The sequence below is a fragment of the Oryza brachyantha genome, chromosome 4 (assembly GCF_000231095.2).
Source record: "Oryza brachyantha chromosome 4, ObraRS2, whole genome shotgun sequence".
NCBI lineage: Eukaryota > Viridiplantae > Streptophyta > Magnoliopsida > Poales > Poaceae > Oryza > Oryza brachyantha.
Window position 1 is genome coordinate 861,509 of NC_023166.2, and position 22,737 is coordinate 884,245.

At 39.9% G+C, this 22,737-nt stretch overlaps 3 long non-coding RNA genes across 3 annotated transcripts; all 3 read left to right on the top strand.

Moving 5' to 3' along the window:
* Window positions 1-3,491: 3,491 nt before the first annotated feature.
* LOC121054178 lies at window positions 3,492-4,176 on the top strand. The gene is made up of 3 exons (XR_005811599.1): window positions 3,492-3,624; window positions 3,704-3,983; window positions 4,064-4,176. It is a non-coding gene; the product is annotated as an uncharacterized LOC121054178 (long non-coding RNA).
* A 13,461-nt stretch (window positions 4,177-17,637) lies between these two features.
* Window positions 17,638-19,485, top strand: LOC121054177. Its single transcript, XR_005811598.1, has 3 exons — window positions 17,638-17,804; window positions 17,877-17,949; window positions 18,028-19,485. It is a non-coding gene; the product is annotated as an uncharacterized LOC121054177 (long non-coding RNA).
* A 23-nt stretch (window positions 19,486-19,508) lies between these two features.
* On the top strand, window positions 19,509-20,193 carry LOC121054179. Its single transcript, XR_005811600.1, has 3 exons — window positions 19,509-19,641; window positions 19,721-20,000; window positions 20,081-20,193. It is a non-coding gene; the product is annotated as an uncharacterized LOC121054179 (long non-coding RNA).
* The last annotated feature ends 2,544 nt before the right edge of the window (window positions 20,194-22,737 follow it).

The window sequence follows — 22,737 nt, forward strand, 5'->3', positions numbered from 1 at the left end:
CACCGTTGCCCAGGTCGAACCTCGTTGTCGGTGCCTCCTCCTCGGAGCTGCCTCCCAGACTACGCTGTCGGCCCCGTCTCCCCGACCTCACCCTTGGGGCCGCCTCCCCAGCGTGCGCCCTCGGACGCCGCCTCATCGATGCCTCCCAAATGTAGTCATCCACGCCGTGGCCCTAACCTCACCGTCGGCGCAACCTCCCCGATCTCGCCCTCGGCGCCACCTCCCCGACCTCGACCTCGCGACGACGCCTTCCCCCCTCCCCCCTCTCACTGCCTCCTCTTCCTTCTCCTGGACCAGGTAGGCCGCCGCCTCTGTTTGATGATTGCAATCATGAGAATATTAATTGTGTGATGATTTATACTCTGTTTTGATGCTTAGGATGTATTTTTTGATGAATTAAGAATGAGTTTGATGCTTACGATGAATTTATAATTCTTTTGATGCAGTGGATGAATTTAGTATTAATTGAGGATGAATTAAGAATGAGTTTGATGGTTACGATGAATCTAGACTCGTTCTTTTTTTGAATGGCCAGTGATGAATTCTCATGAACAGATGATCTACACTTGTTCTTTTTTTGGGGTTTAAAAGTCGTCTTTTTTATGCTCAAGAACAGATGATCTACACTTGTTTTTTTTTTGGTTTCAAAGTTGGCAATTTTGATGTCCCCAAAAGATGATCTACACTTGTTTCCCTTTTTTAGGTTTAAAAGTTGGTTGTTTTATGCTTAAGAACAGATGATCTACACTTTTTTTGGGTTTAAAAGTCGGCTCTTTTCCCTGATGCATATTTTCTGAGCAAAACTGAAGCCATACCATTGTACTATTATAGTTGACCAGTGATTGAAAGCGTTTTCAGAAAAATATGAAATTACATGTTCTAAAATGATTGCAGCCTTATAAGCGTTTTCAGATAAATAGACCATGACAACCCCCGCCGCACCCCCGTCCTCCACGACCCCACCGAGTCAACAGACAGAACCCATCCTAGGCATAGAGGCGGGCCAGGCAGTTCAACCCCTAATGATGACGTCAGTGCTATAGGAACAAGAGGACCCAGCTCTAGAGACGGTCCCAGCAGGTCGTCCGTTGACGCTGACGGGCGCCGAACAACTCGAATCTCATTGTAAATTGTAGAACAAATTTGCAACACATGATAAATTTGCAACACCAACTTCCTATCTGTGTTGTAGATGCGCCACAGGAACAACAGACCTCGATGTCGGGGGAGGGGGGACAAGTGCAAGTAGGTCGAGTAGAAACTCTTGGACAAAAAATAAATGGCCGACCACAGTGAAGGTCATAAGAGAGGTCGATGCTAGTGGTAGGCCGATAGCGCCGAGGAGTGTGATAGGAAATTGGTCTAACTGCTGCGGACTGGCGGCATGTGACAATTTCGACATCCTACATAAGGATATCGGGAAGGTCTCGGAACCGAGAAGGAGCGAGCTTGGACGGTGATGGAGAAATGGTTCACCTTTCCGGATGAAGCAAAAGACAAGGCTTAAGCGGAAGGCAATCCAGAAGATGGGTAAAGCTTGGAAGAATTGGAAGTCCAAGCTCCTAAATGAGTACGTCATCCCGCCCGGCAATTGTACGCCGTTTGTCAAGTATCCTCAAATTACGGATACAGTGTGGGAGCAATTCTGCCAAATGAAGAACACCGACAAGTTTAAGGAGTCAAGCGAGGCACATCGCCGATTACAATAGTGGAATGAGCACCCGCATCGTCTGGGCACGGCCGGCTACATCGGCAAGGAGCAGATATGGGCCCAAGAGGATGCAGTCGCTGCATCCTGCGAATATTCCTGCCCCGTTCTCGGACATTCCAGAACTAAGAGCTCGCAATTGGGCAAGGGCAAGGGGTAAGGTCAACCCCGACGGCTGCATCACATTTGAGAACAAAAGTGATGCCGTCGGCTATCAAGACTTGGTAAGGTCGCACCTTATCCTATGTAATTACCATTTGTATATGGTTAATGATTCTAAAAACCTTTCTCTTTTTTTGTAGTTGAATTTGGTTGCCGAACAAGCCTCACAGTGCGAGGTAGAGTCCACGCCAAAGATGCGCGAGGATGACATCCTGGCCGGACATAGGAATTAGCATCGACGTGCCCTGTAAGCATGGCCTAGCATAGTACAGCTAACAATACAGGAAACAAAAAGTCTCCAAGGAAGAGAGGGACGCTCGTTTAAAGGCTAAGCTTAAGGTGGAGGTTATTCAAGAGCTGCAGGCAAGCATGGACGCCAAGGTGGAAGAAATGCTTAAACATGTCCTGGCCGGCATGAACATACCCCGAGACACACCACAAGATGTTCATCCAACTCCTAGGGCACATCATGATGCAAGTCCTATCCCTGGTAGGAGCAGTTGTGCATCTACTGAGGTGCCGGCCCCAGGTCTCCCTGTCACAGGACTAGCGGCAGTGGACAATATAGAGGTTATGTGCCCTATTGTTAAAGCAAATGTACTCCAACACCTTTGCACGTTCAAATATTAATTGCGAACTTAGCAAATGCAGAACGTAGCGCAATGTGCCCTATTGGTGAGGGTGCACTCAACTTTTGCTCCAGAAGTCGCTGAGGGCATGGCTTTCAAACCCTCGGTGACAGAAAAGGTCCATGGCGCAGCCCTGCTATCTGGGTATGCCAAGGTGTACATTGATTCAGTAAAAGATAACTGGTCAGCCTATCCACTGTCTGTGCCCCCCAATAATGAAATCATAACTTTGGGCGATACGTGCAAGACATTCATATAGTGGCCTAAAGAAGACATAGTTATCAAGATGACTCCTCGTCTAAGTCGACCGACGGAGCTCACACCACCCAAGTCTCCCAAGTCAAAGCTTTCTATCGAGGCTCCGCGTGGACCGGCAATTTCATTACCGCATTCACCGGATGCACCTGATATGGATTTGGGAGATATTACTAAAAACATGGCTTCGATCAAGGCCATAAGAAAGGGCGATAGCTTCCCAACAGTTGTCAAGGCCCCACAAAAACATAACCGTGGGCGCGATAAAGGCAAGGGGAAGGTTAGGGAGTCGGCGCCGGCACCAAAAAGGGGCAAGGCTGCAACTTCAGCGCCGGTCAGTAAATCACGGAAAGTCCAGAAGGTGCCGGCCAAATTTGTACTAGGCATACCATTGGTGGACTACAATATGTTAGTCCTAATGGGCCTTGCTTGCAGAGAGCTACATAGACAATACATGGGCCTGAGCAATGCCAAGCGGAAAGTGAGGGAGTCATCCATAGTTGGACATCATGACCACCAGCCGTTCCTGCCATCGCCTGCATATGTAACTATAGGCTTTGATGACCTCTTCGACCTGTTCAGGATCCGAAAGTTGGACACCGGACTTCTAAAACGCTACTCCTTGCAAGTGCAATCCTTACTCCTTGCCTAATGAACTGTCTTCTACATAGATTAGTGCTAATACATACATGATTTAAGGTTGTGTTGGATCGAGAGTCATCGCCTTGGTAACCAGGTTGGGTTCCTTGATCCATCGATGATCAACGAGGTTAGTTTACGATAGAGCTTCAACGACGTAGTTGAATATGTGAACCGGTGTTTATAGGCCCACCAAGACAAGGAGTACATCATGTGCGCACACAACCAACAGTAAGAACACAATACCCTTCGCGTATATTAATTCTGAAGTTAAGGTTCTTAGTACTAACACTAGATATCCATCGTGCAGGCAACATTGGGTTCTGTTAGTCATCATACCTAAATGGAATAGGGTCGCCTATCTTAACTCCAATAAGGCCAAAGAGTATGATTTCACTAAAATCATCAAGGCATTAAATTTGGCTTGGGGCCCATATGTGGCAAAGGGTGGTAGGCACAAGGAGGGCAAGAACGAGTTGTATCATGACACCAAGTTCGCATGCGCACAACAGATCGGAGACCAATGTGGTTTCCATGTGTGCCACAACATGTCGACACTTCTATGAGCGGTGAAAGATTTCGACCCTAAGGTTGTTGCTAATGGCAAATAAGCTCATTTCAATATCAACTTAATTCTTCTAAACGTTTTAACCCCTGATTTATTAAACAGAAAGGTAAAGCTGGCATGAAGATTGTACCCATCAACCCCCCGCTATCAGAGGAGAAGTGTGCGGCTTCATTAATCCTTGCTAAAATAATGAACAAGAAAGGACGTTTCCACGCCACTTAGACATTTTAACTGGTTTAATTCAATGTGACGTACAATTAACCATAAACTTGTGATGTACATATGAGCACAATACAACTTGTCCTTGTTTTTATATTTCTGTGGTATGAATGTAATGTAATTTACTCTCATATGTAAAATATTATGACAGCCTGCTAAATTTTCTTTAGTTTTGATAAACTACTAATTACGTTGGACTATTCAATTTGTTTCTCAAATTTAAATACGCCAGGTCATACATATACAAGGTATGAATTTGTGGCTTTCATGCATTTTATTGGGCAAAATTGTGGCATTTCAATTGTATATACAAAGTATGAATTTGTGACATTTCAATTGAATATGTTGGGAATTACTGCCATATGTGAAGTTGGGCAATATTTGAGTATTTGTGACTTACCTGTCATTTTTACTGCCATGTATCTATGTATTTTCAGAGGGCATGGCTAGCGAATCCTGAGGCTAGCCAATTTTTAGCATTATTTTTTTCTGAGTTTAACTCATCACTGACGGGCTGGAACTAAAATCCATTGTAGGTAGTAACTCCTCTGACGTGTTCTTACTAATGAACCGTCGGAGGTGACTTGCCTATGACGGTCACTACCCTTTAGGCCCGTCACAGGTGTGTTACCTGTGACGGGTCCTTACTAGCATAAGGGTACCAGCGATCAACACCTCTGACGGGCCGACAAGTATATACCCATCAGAGGTGGGAGTCACCTCTGACGGCTTTCCACCCGTCAGAGATGAATCCACTCACTAGTGACCACTGATCACTAACTATGGCCAAAACCGTCATAGATGAGGGTTTGGCTCCGTCACAGATGACCATGTCCAGTGTAGTGTTTGCAATCATATAGTTCCATGCGATAAACAGTGACAGCAAATAACAGATAATTTCCCTTGTATTCTGTTGTATATTCACTAGCAGAGATGAACAAGCTCCCATTTGCTACCTAATGTTAAAGTGTGCTTAAGAAATCCCTGGGCAGTTTACTGGGTTGTTCCTGATACGCAGGAGCCTTCCAGCCCCTGGTGGTAATTGATGTTTTGCTTCCTCCGGCTGTCCAATGTGTTTCTCTGCTTTTAGTGTAATTTAGAGCACACTCTCAAAACCATGGCTCTATACAATTTATCTTTACTAATATACGAATTTTTTAGCCTGTTAATTAACTGCAATGAAGAATCCTTACCATACATGCATCTATGTGGATCGAAGGGCACCCTTAATCCCTTATCTAGAGCATAGTAGAAGAGCTATGGTTAATCCCTATATATGTGTTATACTTCAAGATATGCACTCTATATTTGGCAACTGATCATGGTTACTCCACTAATTATCATGGGCCATAGGTGCATTCATTCATTGGAAAAGGTTCCTAAATAGAAGAGATTATAACTATCCTAGAGTTACACATAGGTACCAATATTTCAGCATGTTTCAATAGGAATGGATGACAGCCCTACCATCACACATATCCATCCACAGAGAGCCAGTGTGTGAGAATATATCATGCCGGCCATGTTGGGCTAAGCTTGTATATGCAACTCTCATTGGCCACCATATGGTGGACCTGATTTTATATATGTCACCTTCAAACTTTAGCCTTTCTCCCCATGCATGTTTTTGCCTTTGATTAAAGGGAAGAGGATGATGGATGGCTAGCTCCTTATCTACATCAGGTGAGACTTGAGAGGTTATTGAAATCCCAACAACAAAGGAGCACCTGCTGGATATTATGGGGAGCTAGTACTAGGTAGCATTTATCTATGGATCATGGGCCAGTTTATTTTCATAGATGTCTTCTAAGGGGTTGTTTGGATCCAGAGACTTTTTTTATTCCCTTGTCACATCGGATGTTTGGACGTTAATTAGGAGTATTAAATATAGACTGATAACAAAACTAATTGCGTAAATAAAGGCTATTTCATTAGACAAATTTTTTGAGCCTAATTAATCCATATTAGAAAATATTTACTATAACGTCACATTCGCTAATCATGGACTAATTAGGCTCAATAGATTCATCTCACGAAATAGTCCAGAGTATGGGGTGGGTTATATTAATAGTCTATATTTAATACTTCTAATTAGTGTCCAAACATTCGATGTAACAGAGACTTAGAAAAAAGTCCCTGTGGATCCAAACAGGGTCTAAGAGGTGGAGAGCTGAGTGGTGGGGACCACAGGACCACTAGAACACACATGCAATGGTGCAAAGCAAAAAAGGTTTTTAGGCATATTCCCAGATAAAAAAGGAGATGAAGAAGGGGGTAAACAGACATATTGGAGAAAGTATTAGGTATTTTTTTTCTTGTGTTCAAATGTAAGGAGTAACACTGTGGATCATCATCTTTGTTTATTGACTAAAAACATATACTGATTTTAAAAAATCATTTTTATTTTTGGATAATATATTGGAAAATGTCTGAATTAACGTCCAAACTAGAAAACCCAAAATTTCAACATATCCAACTTTTCAAATTAGACAAATTAACTACAAACACTAGTTTTTGGTGGATTAGGCATGAGCTGGCACATGTGGCAATCCAATAATTAAGGATACATAATTTTCTTACAAATAGACGTGTCCCTTATGTCTATTACCTATCGCTCTATGCTCTCTCCCCTGTGATGGGGAAGAGGAGGAGACTAGCTCGGAGCTGGAGCGATGCTTGGTCAAGCTAACAGAGACACCTGCCAGTATTTTCTATGGCTTCTCATCACCTTAGTGAAAGAGGAAGCAACATCGTCGTTGAATTTCACCCTCCGTTGTTAGCATCGCCTACGCATATCGAGTCAGGATATATAAGATGGGAATAGAGAAAGAGACAAGAAGAACTGACGAGTGGGTCCCATTAATTTCTTAAAATGTATGGCTAAATAGACTGCCACGTGTACGGTTTGAAGAGATTAGGGCATGAAATGTTTGGTATTTAAATTATGGGGGATAATTCGGTCATACTATATAGCTTAGGGGGTAATTCGATTTTTTTTATTTATGTATGTATGTATGTATATACTAATTTATGTGCTTGCAATATGCTTGGTAAATGGACAAGTAGATTGCTTGACGGATCTGTGATTAAATAATGATGATTGATCGAGATACATCATGCTGCCATATATGTGAAAGATGCAGCATCGGCAAAAACTAGTGATACAGAAAAGTGGCTCCAAATGGAACAAATTGGATCCTTGAAGTCTCATATTCCTTCAGGGCGTGTACTGTGGATGATGCGCATATGCTAGTGTGTACAACAGTGGGAGGGCGCTTTCTTAGATCGCTTCTAGGGTAACGCAGCCTCCCTCAGTAGCAGCATTATAATTACCACACGCTTAGGTGTGCCATAATATCTCTTTCATAAAATACTCTATTCGTTCTAAAATAAGCGAGCGATTATTTTGTTGTACGGTTTCTACCACCTATCATCTCTCCTTCAAATGTCTTTCTATTTTGTCCTCGGGTACACATTCATTTAAAAACATATCTTAATAACAACAGACATCTTGGTCATTTTTCTCCCCTCATAAAGTGTCCTCGCTGTCCCTAAAATACTTACTTATACTTATTTTGAGACGGATGGAGTAAACGATCATAAAATGTTCTATATATTATTAATGGGAAATTCAGACAATGCACGTGCACTATTAGGCTTAACTAGTGCACGCTGCTAGTTCATCAATCGAGCAAACAAAATACTCCTACCAAACTAAGCTTCAAGGAAAATTTCCTCTTAAATTACTTGAATGATTTAAGATCCGACTATATCATTATATTTTTTTCATTAGAACTTTATAACAAGATGACAAATGATTTTTTATAAAAATAAAAAATTACTTTAATATATATAAATTGCTTTCATATTAATTAAATTACTTCTTAGACACAAATTATAAAGGTATGTTAAAACAAAATGAAAGTAATTAAATCTATTGTGAGGGTAAAAACATGATTGTATATAAAGATTAAATTTAATCAATAAAAAAATATATAACTAACCAATAAAGCAAACTATTCACACCACCATAACTTCTAAAGATTAAGTTAATCAAATATAGATTGTAACTTAATATATGATAAAAGCAATTCTGCCCATTTTGTCGGAAAGGGATGGATGCCCTATCACCACAGTTGCCGACTGGCCGATGATGCGTGATGCATGCTGGCCATCCTTTGATAGATTGGACACATTGGTGGACCTGATTTATGTCACCTTCAAACTTCCTTACAATCTAAGGTCCTGAGTTCAATTTTAATAGAAGTATGAATTTCAGATTATGTTGTTTGAAGGGCTAAGCCTCAACTTAAAAGAAATAGATGCATATATCCAGTTGGATATAGAGACCGGGTAGAATACCCTTATAAAAAGAATTAAAAAAATATTTGGGTGTTCAATGTAGATCTGAATGGTTGCAGTTAAACCGTGTGTGAAATTGCTGTATTGGTTCAGAAGCCGGGAAGAGTTCAAATATAGTGTATGCATAAATCCATCCCTCTTTTCTTCCCGGGCTGAATCATACGCTCTGTTGTTTCTGAAAGGATGAAATTATAAAATCATACGCTGAGAAGACCTGCAGTCTCAGCGCCTTGCATATGTTGGTGTCCAGACGTCCAGTGTCCACGTCACATAGTCACCATGTCCTTGCTTTGAGCTTCCTCCTTCCGTCTACTAGCCTGCGTTTATTTTGTATGGAACATTTTAGATTATTTCTCGATTTCTTCCTGCACCTTTTTTTAGATTATTTCTCGATTTCTTCCTGCACCTATTCTGAACCACTAAAAGCTAAGGGTGACTGTTTGATATTTTTAGGAAAAAAAAAGCCAAACAGCATATTAGAAATTAAAAAGTAATTTATGAATTACACTTTTATATATGTATTCTTAGTAATCTAAAAGTCAATGCTGAAAATAAGCTACGATGAAATAACCCTCTAAATTAACTCTAAATTTAAGATTAAAAATTTTAAATTTTGGCTTATAGTCATAAGCAGAAGAGAAAAGATTTGACCGTATTTTTTTTTGTGTCTGGTGTTCCAATGCACAGACGACATGCATGGTCCCTACGATGACGATTATGATCTTATGCCCGGTATAAAATAAGAATTACTTTCTTCCCATTCATTTTATTTCCAAATATATCCAACTAAAATTCTGCTATTAATATCTAGTACTACATGGACCATGGTGTAGTATAATCAACTCTCTGAACCCCTAGTTTCAAAAAAAAAAAAAACCTCTCTGAACCCCTGGATAACAAATAAATGGCCAATATTCACTCAAAGGTAGTCCCTCCATTCTTGGACAAGTGACCAATTTGATTAATTTTTTTATCAAAAAATAAGTAACTGCTTAGCACATCTTTTCATTATCAAATGTGTTAATAAATAAGAGCATAGAGATAATTTTAATTGAGTACTCTACCCATTTCAAATTATAAGAAGTTTTTGTCATACTCAAATTCATCATGTCAATGTATATATATATGTGTGTAGATTCATTATTAATTTAGTATACATATGAATCTAGAAAATGCTAAAATATTTTATAATGTGGAATAGCGGTAGTAGGTAATATGCCTGAAATTGGTCAAATATTTACTTATTTTGAGACAAAGGGGGTACTAGGTAAAATAAAACATTGAGATTTTTTACTTTTTGTAAAAAGTGTGATACCTTGAGGTACATTATACCTTTAGGTACCAAAACTAAAATTCTTGGTACCTTCAAAACTAAAATTCTTGGTACCTTGAGGTACTTTTCAAAGATGATAAAAAAGCCCCAAAACATTTCATATATGATTGTACCACTTATTGGATATAACAGCGGGAATAGTTGGTAGTAGATATTGTGGGGGTAAAAAACATGATTGTATCATGGAGATCTTGTCCAATAATTCTTATGCACATTGTAAGTATTGTAAGTTTAGAAGAGGTGAAGTCTCGAAACAACGTATCTTGCAGTGCTTGTAAGGATAGGTGAGGACTTGAGTTTGAATCTCATAAACGACACAGATGTATATTTTGTTTGAAATAAATAGTACGACTTGAAATATGGGTTTGTCAACGTGTAGGTGCTAAGTAATTGAAAATATTTTTTGTTCTATTTTGGTGCCTAAAAATCAAAATACAAAAAATCATTTTCGCAAGCGGGCCATTAATAAGCACACCTATGAAAATTGGTATTGTTTTTCTTAGCCGGTTGCAGCGCCAACCTACAAAAATATAGATTTGTATAGATAAAAGAAGCTAGGCCAGTGCTTTGCCCACGTGTGAAAATGACTTCTAACTACCAGCAAAAATTGATTTTGTAATTGCACTTTTTTTGTCACTAGGTATAAGGCAAATGATAAAAAGAAAGTCAAACATCTTATATTATAAAACGGAGGGAGTTGCATTTATCTGTGGATCATGGGCCAGTTTATTTTTTGAGATGCCTTCCAAGAGGTGGAGAGCTGAGTGGTGGGGACCACAGGACCACTAGAGCACACATGCAATGGTGCAAAGCAAAAAAGGTTTTTAGCATATTCCCAGATAAAAAAGGATATGAAGAAGGGGGTAAACAGACATATTGGAGAAAGTACTAGGTATTTTTTTTCTTGTGTTCAAATGTAAGGAGTAACACTGTGGATCATCCTCTATGTTTATTGTCTCTAAAAAACATATACTGATTTAAAAAAATCAATTTTATTTTTGGATAATATATTGGAAAATGTCTGAATAGACATCTAAACTACTAGAAAACCCAAAATTTCAACATATCCAACTTTTCAAATCAGACGAATTAACTACAAACACTAATTTTTGGTGGATTAGGCATGAGCTGGCACATGTGGCAATCCAATAATTAAGGATACGGAATTTTCTTACAAATACACGTGTTCCTTATGTCTCTTACCTATATATCGCTCTATGCTCTCTCCCCTGTGATGGGGAAGAGGAGGAGACTAGCTTGGTCAAGCTAACAGAGACTAGGATCAAGCTCCTCTTAGGGAAATCAGTATAGGTTGGATAGGGCAGCATCTCCCCTCTCTCCCAATTTGTGTCTCGAGATCATTCACATGGCATCATCTCCTCAAGCTTGGGTGGGTGGAAGAGGCTAGCTAGGAGACACGGAGCTTGTGTCGGCGAGCACCTTGAGCTACTACTCAGATGCATCGTCTCCCTTCTAGATCTGCAGCCTAGACACCTCCCATCACTTGCCAGTATTTTCTACGACTTCTCATCACCTCATCTAAATTTGGTCATCCATATCTTCATTTAAATAATCATCTAAACTTTTCATCCTTCATATCTCTTTGTACTCCACTAGATCATCCATATATGACATCCTCTATATCTCTTTGGAGGATGGAGAGAGATCATCCAAATATGAAGCTTTTCTCTCCTAATATGGATGACATCTAAAAATAGATGATAGGATGACCGTTCTGTTGGAGCTCAATTTGAAGTCTCTATCCTCTATTTTCAGGATAGAGGATGAGATAGATGAGCTGTTGAGGATGCTCTTAGGCCTTGTTTAGTTTGCAAAAATTTTTTGTAAAAACATCACATCAAGTTTTTTGACACACATTTAAAGTATTAAACGTAGTCTAATTACAAAACAAATTTCAGATTCTGCTTGGAAACAGCGAGAAGAATCTTTTGAGTCTAATTAGTCCGTCATTAGCACATGTTAGTTTCTATAGCCTCTGTTGTTAACATCTTAGTGAAAGAGGAAGCAACATCGTTGTTGAATTCCACCCTCCGTTGTTAGCATCGCCTACTCATATCGAGTCAGGATATATATGATGGGAATAGAGGAAGAGGCAAGAAGAACTGACAAGTGGGTCCCATTAATTTTTTAAAAATGTATGGCTAAATAGACTGCCACATGTACGGTTTGAAGAGTTTAGGGCATAAAATGTTTAGTAGTTAAATTATGGGGGATAATTCATACTATATAGTTCAGAGGGTAATTCGAATTTTTTTTATTTATGTATATACTAATTCATGTCCTTGGAATATGTTTGGTAAAAGGAGAACTTGCTTGACGGAACTGTGATTAAATAATGACGATTGATCGAGATACATCATACTGCCATGCATATTGTGAAAGATGCAGCATCGGCAAAAACTAGTGATACAGAAAAGTGGCTCCAAATGGAACAAATTGGATCCTTGAAGTCTCATATTCCTTCAGGGCGTGTACTGTGGATGATGCGCATATATATGCTAGTGTGTACAACAGTGGGAGGGTGCTTTCATAGATGGTCATGATCGCCTCCAGGTAGAGTATTTCTGATGGTCAACCTCTCTCAGTAGCATTATAATTACCACACGTTAGGTGTGCCATAATATATATCTTTCACAAAAATACTCTATTTGTTCTAAAATAAGCGAGCGGTTATTTTGTTGTACGGTTTCTACCACCTATCATCCTCCTTCAAATGCCTTTCTATTTTATCCTCGGGTACACATTCATAAAAAACATATCTTAATAACAAAAGACATCTTGGTCATTTTTCTCCCCTCATAAAGTGTCATCACTGTCCCTAAAATACTTACTTATTTTGAGACGGAGGGAGCAAATAATCATAAAATGTTCTATATATTATTAATGGGAAATTCAGAATGCACGTGCACTATTAGGCTTAACTAGTGCACGCTGCTAGTTCATCGATCGAGCAAAGAAAATACTCCTACCAAACTAAGCTTCAAGGAAAATTTCCTCTTAAATTACTTAAATGAATTACGATCCGACTATATCATTATATTTTTTATTTAGAAATTTATAACAAGATGACATATGATTTTTTTATAAAAAATACTTTAATATATATATATATATAAATTGCTTTCATATTTAATTAAATTACTTCTTAGACAAATTATAAAGGTATGTTGAAACAAAATGAAAGTAAATCTATTGTGGGGGTAAAAAACATGATTCTATATACAGATTAAATTTAATGAATAAAAAATATAGAACTAACCAATAAAACAAACTATTCACACCACCATAACTTTTAAATATTAAGTTAATCAAATATAAAATGTAACTTAATATATGGTAAAAGCAATTCTGCCCATTTTGTCGGCAAGGGATGGATGCCCTATCACCACAGTTGCCCACTGGCCGATGATGCGTGATGCATGCCGGCCATCCTTTGATAGATTTTAGCCCACTTTGGGCATAGAGGTGGACCTGATTTATGTCACCTTCAAACTTTAACCTTTATAGATCTGAAAGCTATATTGGGCGTTCAATCGGTAAGGGCATGTACCTATTGGTTGCGGCGACCTGCATATCACCTAAGTTCCTGAGTTTAAATCTTCGTAGAAGCATAGATTTTAGATTGTGTTATTTAAGGTGCTAAGCCTAAACTTAAAAAAAATAGATGCATATATCCAACCGGATATAGATGCATGATTAAAGTACACTTTCTCTAAAATAAATTAAAAAATAATATTGGGCGTTCAATCGAGATCTGAATGGTTGCAGTGAAACCGCGTGAAATTGCTGTATTGATTCAGAGGCCGGGCAGAGTTCAGACATAGTGTATGCATAAATCCATCCCTCCTTTTCTTCCCGGGCTCCAACAATTATAAAATCATACGATCTGTGTTTCTGAAAGGCTGAAATTATCTATGCACTTATGATGAGAAGACCTGCAGTCTCAGCGCCAAACATATGTTGGTGTCCAGTGTCCACATCACTTGGTCACCATGTCCTTGCTTTGAGCTTCCTCCTTCCGTTTACTAGACTGCGTTTATTTTGTATGGAACAATTTAGATTGTTTCTTGATTTCTTGATTTCTAAGTGCACCTTTTCTGAACTACTAAAAGCTAAGGGTGACTGTTTGATATTTTTAGGGAAAAAAATGGTTAATTCGATCCATACCATCGGAAATGTTCTAATTCATAAAAATACCATTACTATTCCGGATATCAGTCTAGTGCCATCGTAATTCTTCGAAATTTGTTTCATGCCATTCTCTAACCCCGTTGCTCATTTTGGCCGTTTGAACCAACTCGTATTTTGGTATGGACACTTTTAGCCTTGATCGAATGGATGAAGAGAGAGATGCACAAATCGGCATCGGCATCCATCCCCTCTCCACACGAGCACAAACCCTAGAGGACTCTGCAGCGGTGGTGGGGCAGCGGGCGGTGGCTACCTGAGGCGGTGGGGCGGCGGCAACCGTATCTTGTCAATTGGAGGTGGACTCAGTAGCACCGACTGGGGATGGGCTCGGCTGCGGCGGTCGCGTCGGCGTCGACCGGAGGTGGGCTAGACGGCTGTGACCAGCGGCGACCGCTGGCTTGCTCGGTGGCGGACTCGAGAGGTGGCGTAGGCGGACTCGACCACGGTGGAGGCGCGGGCGCACAACGCCCTGGTAGAGATCTACCTGCTGAGCTTCTCCGACACGCTGGTGACCACGGCGTGGTCGACGTACGGGTACGTCGCGCATGCGCTCACCGGGCTACAGCCATGACAGCAGACACTGCTGGACTGGGCCAAGATGAGGGTCGATGTGGCGTGCACGCGGCCGGCGTCGGTGGAGCTGTGCCTGCTTTCGCCGCCGTCGCTCGTCTGCCGGTCGTGTGTGCTGCTCATGTGACACTGCGAGGATGTACATGCCGGTCTTAAGCTGTTCGATTGAGCTGCTTTATTTTCTCTTCTTTTAGGAAAAAGTTAAACTTTTGGGCTTCGATCCCCACAATAGTAAATTCTTTTATGCCTCCTCTAGAACATGATGGATTTCAAAAGAATTCTTATTTTTGAAGGAATCGAATTAGATCCTGAAAAACTCATTCCTTCCTAAGCAATAGGTAGGTTCGCAAAATTCAAGAACTCCGGCCGCTGCCGCCGCGGAGTCCGCCTCCTGCCGCCGCCGCTGTGGAGTCAAACTGAGGCATATGGTTAGGGGCATTATGGTCCATACGAAAATACAAACTGGTTCAAACGGTCAAAATGAGGCAACGGGGTTAGAGAATGGCACGAATCAAATTTAGAAGAATTACGATGGCACCAGACCGATATCCGGAACAGTAATGACATTTTTATGAATCAGAATATTTCCAATGGCATGGATCGAATTAACCAAAAAAAAGCCAAACGAATGTTTAGAAACGAAAAATAATTTATGAATTAAACTTTTATATATGCGTTCTTAATAATCTAAAAGTCAATGCTGAAAATAAGATACAATGAAAAAAAACCCCTAAATCAACTCTAAATTTAAAATTTAAAATTTTGGCTATAATCATAAGCAGAAACCATTGCACAGACGACATGCATGGTCCCTACGAAGGCAATTATGATCTTATGCCCGGTATAAAATAAGAATTACTTTCTTCCCATGCATTTTGTTTCCAAATCTATCCAATCTAAAATTCTGCTATTAATATCTAGTACTACTTGGTGTAGTATAGTCAACTCTCTGAACCCCTGGATAACAAATAAATGGCCAATATTCACTCAAAGGTAGTCTCTCCATTCTTGGACAAGTGACGAATAGAGATATACACAATTATTATACCTACTAGGGAAGCACATTAGCACATCTTTTCATTATCAAATGGGTTAATAAATCAGAGCATAGAGATAGTTTTAATTGAGTACTCTATCCGTTTCAAATTATATGTGTGTGTCTAGATTCATTATTAATTTAGTATACATAAAGGCTAAAATATTTTATAATGTGATAGTTAATATTTCTGAAATTGGTCAAAATATTTACTTATTTTGAGACAAAGGAAGTATTAGGTAAAAAAACATTTTCGTATATGATTGTACCACTTATTGGATAAAAACAGCAGGAATGGTTGGTAGTAGATATTGTGGGGGTAAAAAACATGATTGTATCATGGAGATCTTATCCAATAATTCTTATGCACATTGTAAGTATTGTAAGTTTAGAAGAGGCTAAGTCTCAAAATACAGTATCTTGCAGTGCTTGTAAGGATAGGTGAGGACTTGAGTTTGAATCTCATACTAAGTGACACAGATGTATATTTTGTTGAAATAAATAGTACTACTTGAAATATGGGTTTGTCAACGTGTAGTTGAAAATATTTTTTGTTTTATTTTGGTGCCTAAAAATCAAAATACAAAAAATCATTTTCTCATGCGGGCCATTAATAAGCACACATATGAAAATTGGTATTGTTTTTCTTAGCCGGTTGCGGCACCCGCCTATAAAAATATAGATTTCTATAGATAAAAGAAGCTAGGCCAGTGCTTTGCCCGTGTGTGAAAATAAGTTTTAACTACCAGCAAAAATTGATTTTGTAATTGAATTTTTTTGTCACTAGGTATAAGGTTTCTCATCTTTTGCCACTTTTGATTATCTAGCCTAACATTAATTTCCATCCGCTAGCATGGACGAGTGATATGAAATATCCATTTTACCCCTCCGTCGCCTCCCTTTCGTCTCTCTCGATATAGTGGAATGATAGACTCTCCCTCTGATTAGAACAAACTGAGGATGCACAAGGAGTTTTGGAACACACTCATTATGCCCTAGAATGCAGCTAATGCTCTTGGACTTTTATCTATCTATTTGCTGCCCTGTAGAAATAATGCTACTTTTTTTAAGGATCCAATGTTTCATGTGGAGGCACTCTTTGGTATCACTACTTTTTGTCAATGGTGCACCGTGCACATCGCAGCATGATGTATACATCAATCGTCATGCGCATTAATTAATTAATGATCCATAAATTAGGCAAGTTCTCCTTTTTAGTACACGTATATTCTAAATTTATACAAGGCCATAAATTACTATCGAATATATCATGTAGAAAAATAAAATTGATTTACTACATCAGTATTATCTATTTTCAGTGCCAAAATACAATGAGGATGAACCATAGTGGCCATCGCTTTTATAAACATTAATACAATAACAAAAACTTTACATCTTAATTTTCCCTTCTATAATTTTTTTATTTCACAACGTTCTAATGCTATTACGGTACTGTGATACATGAAGTCACCTACTCCGCTTCTTCACAAAGCATATGCATAACACAAGAAACTTGATGGTGTACTAAACTAAACTATTATACAGTAGGATGAGTCTGACATAAACCATTGACAAATGAGTCTATGAGATATGGGCACATATGTCAGACATTTAAAGTTAGAGATTAGTAAATTAGAGCATATATTTAACCTACTACTAGCTAGCCGGCCCTCGATATCCACGTTGTTTGTTGTTCTTGACTCGCGATGATATATCTCTCCTTTTGTCGAGAAGGACTTTTGTAGAGAAGGAATTAACCAGCCTATGAGAATCGAAACAATTAGATTTCGTTTTCATAATAGGAAACATTGACTTGAGCTGAATTATTTCTATGGCCCACTGCTCCATTTACACACTGCCACACGCATATGCAAAACGCAATGTCTCTGTTGAGATGGACATAATGTAATTGATCCATCTAGGAGTATATATAAATTAGCTAGAGGGCAGACATGAGTTGCATATATGCTCCATACATAGCTCAAAGATCTGCAGAAAGATAGATGTGGAGTCTCTCAAAGCAGTCTATTTTTCTCACCTTTCTTCTCCACTTCTTCCTGCAACCGCCATGGTTGCTGCACGCTCTCAAGCAGACCGAACCACCAACAAAGGTATGACATGCAACCAATTCGATTACCATCTCCATTTCTTGTAGTCACCATACATATCATGTTTGTCGCTAGGGTTTTTAACGGTTTTAAAGTTATACCGGGAACACTACGCTACAAAAGTGATGCCGTCGGCTATCAAGACTTGGTAAGGTCGCACCTTATCCTATGTAATTACCATTTGTATATGGTTAATGATTCTAAAAACCTTTCTCTTTTTTTGTAGTTGAATTTGGTTGCCGAACAAGCCTCACAGTGCGAGGTAGAGTCCACGCCAAAGATGCGCGAGGATGACATCCTGGCCGGACATAGGAATTAGCATCGACGTGCCCTGTAAGCATGGCCTAGCATAGTACAGCTAACAATACAGGAAACAAAAAGTCTCCAAGGAAGAGAGGGACGCTCGTTTAAAGGCTAAGCTTAAGGTGGAGGTTATTCAAGAGCTGCAGGCAAGCATGGACGCCAAGGTGGAAGAAATGCTTAAACATGTCCTGGCCGGCATGAACATACCCCGAGACACACCACAAGATGTTCATCCAACTCCTAGGGCACATCATGATGCAAGTCCTATCCCTGGTAGGAGCAGTTGTGCATCTACTGAGGTGCCGGCCCCAGGTCTCCCTGTCACAGGACTAGCGGCAGTGGACAATATAGAGGTTATGTGCCCTATTGTTAAAGCAAATGTACTCCAACACCTTTGCACGTTCAAATATTAATTGCGAACTTAGCAAATGCAGAACGTAGCGCAATGTGCCCTATTGGTGAGGGTGCACTCAACTTTTGCTCCAGAAGTCGCTGAGGGCATGGCTTTCAAACCCTCGGTGACAGAAAAGGTCCATGGCGCAGCCCTGCTATCTGGGTATGCCAAGGTGTACATTGATTCAGTAAAAGATAACTGGTCAGCCTATCCACTGTCTGTGCCCCCCAATAATGAAATCATAACTTTGGGCGATACGTGCAAGACATTCATATAGTGGCCTAAAGAAGACATAGTTATCAAGATGACTCCTCGTCTAAGTCGACCGACGGAGCTCACACCACCCAAGTCTCCCAAGTCAAAGCTTTCTATCGAGGCTCCGCGTGGACCGGCAATTTCATTACCGCATTCACCGGATGCACCTGATATGGATTTGGGAGATATTACTAAAAACATGGCTTCGATCAAGGCCATAAGAAAGGGCGATAGCTTCCCAACAGTTGTCAAGGCCCCACAAAAACATAACCGTGGGCGCGATAAAGGCAAGGGGAAGGTTAGGGAGTCGGCGCCGGCACCAAAAAGGGGCAAGGCTGCAACTTCAGCGCCGGTCAGTAAATCACGGAAAGTCCAGAAGGTGCCGGCCAAATTTGTACTAGGCATACCATTGGTGGACTACAATATGTTAGTCCTAATGGGCCTTGCTTGCAGAGAGCTACATAGACAATACATGGGCCTGAGCAATGCCAAGCGGAAAGTGAGGGAGTCATCCATAGTTGGACATCATGACCACCAGCCGTTCCTGCCATCGCCTGCATATGTAACTATAGGCTTTGATGACCTCTTCGACCTGTTCAGGATCCGAAAGTTGGACACCGGACTTCTAAAACGCTACTCCTTGCAAGTGCAATCCTTACTCCTTGCCTAATGAACTGTCTTCTACATAGATTAGTGCTAATACATACATGATTTAAGGTTGTGTTGGATCGAGAGTCATCGCCTTGGTAACCAGGTTGGGTTCCTTGATCCATCGATGATCAACGAGGTTAGTTTACGATAGAGCTTCAACGACGTAGTTGAATATGTGAACCGGTGTTTATAGGCCCACCAAGACAAGGAGTACATCATGTGCGCACACAACCAACAGTAAGAACACAATACCCTTCGCGTATATTAATTCTGAAGTTAAGGTTCTTAGTACTAACACTAGATATCCATCGTGCAGGCAACATTGGGTTCTGTTAGTCATCATACCTAAATGGAATAGGGTCGCCTATCTTAACTCCAATAAGGCCAAAGAGTATGATTTCACTAAAATCATCAAGGCATTAAATTTGGCTTGGGGCCCATATGTGGCAAAGGGTGGTAGGCACAAGGAGGGCAAGAACGAGTTGTATCATGACACCAAGTTCGCATGCGCACAACAGATCGGAGACCAATGTGGTTTCCATGTGTGCCACAACATGTCGACACTTCTATGAGCGGTGAAAGATTTCGACCCTAAGGTTGTTGCTAATGGCAAATAAGCTCATTTCAATATCAACTTAATTCTTCTAAACGTTTTAACCCCTGATTTATTAAACAGAAAGGTAAAGCTGGCATGAAGATTGTACCCATCAACCCCCCGCTATCAGAGGAGAAGTGTGCGGCTTCATTAATCCTTGCTAAAATAATGAACAAGAAAGGACGTTTCCACGCCACTTAGACATTTTAACTGGTTTAATTCAATGTGACGTACAATTAACCATAAACTTGTGATGTACATATGAGCACAATACAACTTGTCCTTGTTTTTATATTTCTGTGGTATGAATGTAATGTAATTTACTCTCATATGTAAAATATTATGACAGCCTGCTAAATTTTCTTTAGTTTTGATAAACTACTAATTACGTTGGACTATTCAATTTGTTTCTCAAATTTAAATACGCCAGGTCATACATATACAAGGTATGAATTTGTGGCTTTCATGCATTTTATTGGGCAAAATTGTGGCATTTCAATTGTATATACAAAGTATGAATTTGTGACATTTCAATTGAATATGTTGGGAATTACTGCCATATGTGAAGTTGGGCAATATTTGAGTATTTGTGACTTACCTGTCATTTTTACTGCCATGTATCTATGTATTTTCAGAGGGCATGGCTAGCGAATCCTGAGGCTAGCCAATTTTTAGCATTATTTTTTTCTGAGTTTAACTCATCACTGACGGGCTGGAACTAAAATCCATTGTAGGTAGTAACTCCTCTGACGTGTTCTTACTAATGAACCGTCGGAGGTGACTTGCCTATGACGGTCACTACCCTTTAGGCCCGTCACAGGTGTGTTACCTGTGACGGGTCCTTACTAGCATAAGGGTACCAGCGATCAACACCTCTGACGGGCCGACAAGTATATACCCATCAGAGGTGGGAGTCACCTCTGACGGCTTTCCACCCGTCAGAGATGAATCCACTCACTAGTGACCACTGATCACTAACTATGGCCAAAACCGTCATAGATGAGGGTTTGGCTCCGTCACAGATGACCATGTCCAGTGTAGTGTTTGCAATCATATAGTTCCATGCGATAAACAGTGACAGCAAATAACAGATAATTTCCCTTGTATTCTGTTGTATATTCACTAGCAGAGATGAACAAGCTCCCATTTGCTACCTAATGTTAAAGTGTGCTTAAGAAATCCCTGGGCAGTTTACTGGGTTGTTCCTGATACGCAGGAGCCTTCCAGCCCCTGGTGGTAATTGATGTTTTGCTTCCTCCGGCTGTCCAATGTGTTTCTCTGCTTTTAGTGTAATTTAGAGCACACTCTCAAAACCATGGCTCTATACAATTTATCTTTACTAATATACGAATTTTTTAGCCTGTTAATTAACTGCAATGAAGAATCCTTACCATACATGCATCTATGTGGATCGAAGGGCACCCTTAATCCCTTATCTAGAGCATAGTAGAAGAGCTATGGTTAATCCCTATATATGTGTTATACTTCAAGATATGCACTCTATATTTGGCAACTGATCATGGTTACTCCACTAATTATCATGGGCCATAGGTGCATTCATTCATTGGAAAAGGTTCCTAAATAGAAGAGATTATAACTATCCTAGAGTTACACATAGGTACCAATATTTCAGCATGTTTCAATAGGAATGGATGACAGCCCTACCATCACACATATCCATCCACAGAGAGCCAGTGTGTGAGAATATATCATGCCGGCCATGTTGGGCTAAGCTTGTATATGCAACTCTCATTGGCCACCATATGGTGGACCTGATTTTATATATGTCACCTTCAAACTTTAGCCTTTCTCCCCATGCATGTTTTTGCCTTTGATTAAAGGGAAGAGGATGATGGATGGCTAGCTCCTTATCTACATCAGGTGAGACTTGAGAGGTTATTGAAATCCCAACAACAAAGGAGCACCTGCTGGATATTATGGGGAGCTAGTACTAGGTAGCATTTATCTATGGATCATGGGCCAGTTTATTTTCATAGATGTCTTCTAAGGGGTTGTTTGGATCCAGAGACTTTTTTTATTCCCTTGTCACATCGGATGTTTGGACGTTAATTAGGAGTATTAAATATAGACTGATAACAAAACTAATTGCGTAAATAAAGGCTATTTCATTAGACAAATTTTTTGAGCCTAATTAATCCATATTAGAAAATATTTACTATAACGTCACATTCGCTAATCATGGACTAATTAGGCTCAATAGATTCATCTCACGAAATAGTCCAGAGTATGGGGTGGGTTATATTAATAGTCTATATTTAATACTTCTAATTAGTGTCCAAACATTCGATGTAACAGAGACTTAGAAAAAAGTCCCTGTGGATCCAAACAGGGTCTAAGAGGTGGAGAGCTGAGTGGTGGGGACCACAGGACCACTAGAACACACATGCAATGGTGCAAAGCAAAAAAGGTTTTTAGGCATATTCCCAGATAAAAAAGGAGATGAAGAAGGGGGTAAACAGACATATTGGAGAAAGTATTAGGTATTTTTTTTCTTGTGTTCAAATGTAAGGAGTAACACTGTGGATCATCATCTTTGTTTATTGACTAAAAACATATACTGATTTTAAAAAATCATTTTTATTTTTGGATAATATATTGGAAAATGTCTGAATTAACGTCCAAACTAGAAAACCCAAAATTTCAACATATCCAACTTTTCAAATTAGACAAATTAACTACAAACACTAGTTTTTGGTGGATTAGGCATGAGCTGGCAC